Source organism: Palaemon carinicauda, chromosome 44 (genome assembly GCF_036898095.1).
Source record: "Palaemon carinicauda isolate YSFRI2023 chromosome 44, ASM3689809v2, whole genome shotgun sequence".
Classification (NCBI taxonomy): domain Eukaryota; kingdom Metazoa; phylum Arthropoda; class Malacostraca; order Decapoda; family Palaemonidae; genus Palaemon; species Palaemon carinicauda.
Genome location: NC_090768.1, coordinates 41970978 through 41976977, shown reverse-complemented (window position 1 = coordinate 41976977; position 6000 = coordinate 41970978). Strand labels below are relative to the sequence as shown.

Sequence of the window (6000 nt, the reverse complement as noted above, 5' to 3'; positions counted from 1 at the left end):
AACATAATCAATCAATAGGACTTTACAAAGAAATGGCCGTTTGCCATGCTTATTATAGAATATATAATACTTGGATTTATCCATTTTGTTTAACAGCCGGAATAACTTTATTCTAATGTGCAAGCGAGGCATATATATATATATATATATATATATATATATATATACACTCATATATATATACATATATATACACACGCATATATATATATATATATATATATATATATCAAACTCCATCAAACTCTCATTTTGCAATTTCAGCTGACCTTAGCTTATTCCACAGATTAAAATCTAATTTAATTCATAAGTGAGGTGAATAGAAAAAAATTTCATAAATGGATAAAGATTACTTTTGAACTTGAATGTCCTACTGATCTTATAAATTATTTCACTCTTAAAAAATCTAAAATCGGTTCCAAAAAATCTTAACCAATATAAAATGATTAAGCATATTGTCAAATGTTCCAATGTGAGATTCCCTATCATACAATTGATTTTTCATAATCGAGAAGTCTGAGAGATAATATCAAAAGTGAAGCAGGTAAGTTGATATTTGAAGGATATGATAAATTAATGCTACTGTAGGTTGAAAAAAAAAATACTATTTACCATTACAGAGGTAAGACGAGATCACCTTTAATTTACATTTCTAGTTGTCTTTAAGTATTGTTTAACACAAATAATACCTCTTAATACTTTGGAATGAGACTTGGAAGAAACCACAATGATATTATCATAAGTTTGGAGAGCTAATTCAGTTAATATCCCTAACATTTGCCTATTAGGGTTTCTTTTTTCATAATAATATAGCTGTCATAGTATAATTAAACATCAAAACATTTATGGTGAACATATAAAAATGAAAGAAATATATTTTAATGGCTTGTTAACAACAAAATAACATTTAACGACGGGAACCTACTCTGATAATTACTCATGTCCTTGGCAAAGTTTCTAGAATTTCATCCCTACTCATAAGCATAATATAAACTGAGAAAATTCTACATCACTTTTATTAACAGGAAAGCTTTGCCGGAAATCACGCATCGCAAGGCCTACCTTGCTGATATCAGTCAATATTGACTCTGGCTGATATGACAGATATTAATGACAACGAATTCACCTTGTTCCTTATGAAGAGAGTCCCCATGGGACAACAATTTGGGCTCAGCTAAACTCGTCCTGTATTGATTGGTACAACAACAGTGTAGATTTCATCAACCTCCACATAGACTTGCTCATCTATATCCAGGTTTGGGTATATTTATCAGGTGTCTAATTGATGTACCTATACATCAGCATTTGCTGCTAACTTGTTATTGCTATTGGACGGGTGATTTTTGGAAGCTTTATGCAATAAGGAATTATACCTTGTGCCATAACATATTTACCTCCGCCAACGAAGTTAGAAGGTTATATTTTCGCCCCTGTTTGTGTGTTTGTTTGTGAACAGCTTCCTGGCCACAATTTTAATCGTAGAGTAATGAAACTTGCAGGGATTAACAATTATGCAAAAAGCTTGAAATTATTAAATTTTGGAAGGTCAAGGTCAAAGGTCAAGGTCACAGTCAAGGAAAATGTCCAATTTACGTAATAAGCCACAAATTTGGACATCGTTCTCACAGTTCAAATTGGTTCATATTTGAATGTATGAAAATCCATTCCGATTAATAAATCTTAAGGTCAAAGGTCAAGGTCATGGTCGAGCAAATGGTCGAGAAATAAGCTACCGCCGCAGAGGTCTGCACTCTACTGAGTCCCCCTATAGTTCAATTTCATTTCTTCATATATTTTTTTTCAGTAGATTGTAGGTGAATCTTCATAGAGATTATGTAATACATTAACACCTCTTAAATCTTGACTATTTAACGAAGGACTAAGCCCAACACACATCATCGACCAACTGATAAATTTCGTTACAAAATCTCTGTCGTTCCAAAGTAGCGACATTTTCTAGGTCATCCAATTCTTCCTAAACTAATGGCTTATAAAAAGTTATATCCTTTCTATGGCTATATGTGAGAGCATGTATAAGTTTACATATGCATACAGATGTCCATGAATATGCATACGGTACATGCATAAGTATCTACTAGCGCATGGTTAATCTGGGACTGAAAAGAATTATTTGAAAAATGCTGTACATTTTATGGTAGAAGACTTTACGGTATTGAAGGGAAAGTAAAAAAAAAAATGAAAATTTTTTTCCCAGGGGATATTCTTATTTACCTGTCATACATTTAATGTGACATTTTCATATTATATTTTTATTTTGCATCAGATTTTTATGACAATCATTTCACTGATATTTTACAATCCTGGTTTTCTAGAAGTTCCCACGCATACATTTATATATATATATATATATATATATATATATATATATACATACATATATATAAATATACATATATACTCACACACACACACACACACACACACACACATATATATATATATATATATATATATATATATATATATATATATATATACTGTATTAAAGCCATGGAAAGAAAAATGAAGACTTGATTGAATTTAGTGTTTCGTCTATTAGGGACATCAACATACTCAACATTGTTGAGTCTGATGATGTCTCTATTGGACGAAGTACTAACTCCAATCAAGTCTTTTCATTTTTCCTTCCGTGGCTATAATACAAATATTTGATACTCATCACGTGTTAGCTTTCGTGATTTCTACACACACACATATAAATATATATATATATATATATATATATATATATATATATATATATATATACATATATATATATATATATATATATATATATATACATAAATGCAAACTAATAAAGATTTTCTTAAACGTTGTCCTGGTCTCCTGCCTAACCCTATAATGTTCCAATATGAACACTTTCAATATGTATTATACAAAGTACAACCAATTTTGTAATGAAACACCAAACAATAGATAAAAAATCCACACACATTTAACTTCGATTTTAATGGAGGAGTCAGAACCTTTTCCATATTTGGGCAAGAGGTAAATAATCACAATCCAGATTATCCTGACTAATGATATGGCGAAACATTAGGCTTTGCATGTGTGCTGCTAAACAGTTTGGGAATTAGCGAGAGAAAACTTTCATTGCTTTTGGATGAAACATTATCACAGAGCCTGGGAAAAAGTTGCTGTTCTTTTTATCATCTGGAAAATCAATGGTTCTTAAACTTTCCAATCTTTTAAATCGTGAGATAAGCCTTCAAAATAATCAAAGCTAAGGTAATACTGACACATTAGCTTCGAATTCATATTTACTTAAAAATGTATCCCTTAAATTATGAGTCCTCTAAAAGGATGAACACCGTAAGACTAAAGAGATTTAAATTTTTAACAAAAGCCATCAAAATTATTCAATTATCACAGATCCAACGTATCTCTCTTCCTATCCAATGGCCAGGGAAGGGACAGACAAACACACGCACAAAATCCTAATTTCATGGGCCCTTGGGGGCATAATATCACTGCAGATGCAAGTAAATCAACGTGTATAACGTTGATTTTCTTTACTGGACCTAGAGAACTCAATTAGGAAATTCAATCCTCTGAATGTAATTACCAGAATGGAACAAAAAGCTTACACAATTTTGACATGATGCCCACCAAAAAATTATTTAGAAATTACAAGGTTTCAATTTCAGTGAAAAATTTTCATCACCGCATCCTTTGTCACTCAGCAGATCAAATAATGATTTACACGATTTCATAATTTTAATTAGTTTCAGTCGTTTTAGGAGTACAGGAAGAAAATGTTTAAACGTAATCCTACAGAAATAAGAGTTGAACAATCAAAACGTAGCGGGAACAAACAACCTCACTATTTCCCAAAGACATGATACGATTATCTCCACTGCCAAATAATTACATGTGCCTTTTCAAAGTCGTTGGTTTACTCTAAAAAGTTCAAATTAATCATGTAATCAAATGCTTATATAAATCTATAGAAAAATATGAATTAAAGAAAAACATGTCGAGAAAAAAAAACCTTTTAGTTCGTCGTTGCTAAACTACACTCGTGTGTGTAAACAACAATAAGATCGACTTCATTTTCATAAAAAAAAAAAAGTGAGCTTTCCACTTACGGTTTTCGTGTGTTAATGATATATAAAAAGAGACACCAAATACAACATTGTTGGTGGAATGAACCCAGTTTCATTTCAATAACATGACAAATTAAATACCTGGATTAATCTAAATAAATAAAAAATGCAATTTTCATCAACCTATCTTACTTTACGATTATTTATAAACATGCATATAAAAATTAAGTTAATTTACCTCTCCTTAATATAATACCTAACTTTACCTATAACTTCATTTAAGGGTCGAGGCTTGAGATGAGCATGAAAACTTGACCAATCCAACGTTTACGCATTTTGTGAGAAATTTATTTAGATTTGAAGGGTATTGTTCGGCTTGACAATGATGCAACAAGGTTTTGCATTTTTCATTATAAAACTATGTAATATCATATTAACTCGAAATTGAACATGAAAAATACAGAGGAAACATTATTTTCTCTTGTAGACCATTGTATATTACATTTTAAAAAACTCGCAAAGCTCGAATAACTATATCTCAAGTTGTATGTATTTCAATTTTTCTTATTCTAATTCAACTCATGTCCTTTGTAATGTATAGCACGCGCGAGCAAAAAAAAAAAAAAAAAAAAGAAAAAAAAATTTCAACGAAGTACGTATCCTACTGCGATTTCATTTACTACATATCTCATTTTACTAGGGCAATATATTGAAATATTCTATCGATTTGATTAAGAAATCCTATAATCCAAATTGAATCCAAAGTGATCCACTGAAGACTTGACGAAAATGATTGCCGATGAATTTAGAATTAATGAAATGATTAAGATGAGTAAAGTGGACTATTAATTTCTTTACAAGATGTATATTATCAGTGTCTAAACATGTGGTCCTTATTAATGCTTAAAAAATCTACCTACAAATATATTACATATTTATCAGAATACTACCAAGCAAGTATTTGCATATTTGTAAGTAAAATAATCTATTAAAAATATAAACAGTACTGTATATGCATGGATATATTACTGTACTTGCCGGACATTTTGTTTAAACGTAGGTGATAATTCATTTAAATTCCTTCATGGGGATTCGAATTTTCGACTCAATACGGCCTAATGAAAGGAATCTGTTCTGGAACTGCAGGCTTAAAATCAGAGCAGTTACACCACTGCATCTCTGACTATAGTTTCTACTGCTCTATTAGCCAGCCCATCATCAGAGGTGGGCGTATTTAAGCCTTTTTCGCTTCCAGGTGCTTTTGTGATTACGTTTCTAGTTCCACTCGGTTCTCCACATTACCTGCATCTCACTTAAAGTCTACTAAATACCAGTTGTTATTTACTGGTTTTAGGTTAAGAGAGCACAATGAAATTTAACAAGCATTCATCTCCCGCGCCTAGTAACGTAATGGGCCTCGTTCATGCATATATAATCATCATTATCATCATCTCCTCCTACGCCTATTCACGCAAAGGGCCTCTATATATATATATATATATATATATATATATATATATATATATATATGTATATATATATATACATATATATATATACATATATATATATATATATATATATATATTCCTTAGCTATCTTGCTTTTTGTTGAATAGGGGAGATTACTGTTTTATCTGGTTAATAGTCATTTTTGACAAAACTCTACTATTCAATTTGTGATTGAAAACAAGTTCCACTGCAGTGGTTTAGTCGGATTCAATCAATTGTTTAGAATTCCAAAAAAAAACATCAGTGAATATTATTGGATTAAATTCAAAATCAGTGTATTCAAAATGTAATTTTCCTAGATGAACGCAATTAACAATTCAGACTCGCAATCTATTTTCTCATGTTCCAATCATCGCAAATCTCAGTCATTACAAATCACCCATCGCCCGCAACCCTTTGATCTCACAATTTCTGAATCT

At 30.8% G+C, this 6000-nt stretch overlaps 1 protein-coding gene across 1 annotated transcript in view; it reads right to left on the bottom strand.

The window, feature by feature from the left end:
• LOC137634240 (probable glutamate receptor) overlaps positions 1-6000 on the bottom strand; it is a 142878-nt gene that overhangs the window by 86501 nt on the left and 50377 nt on the right. The window lies entirely within an intron of this gene.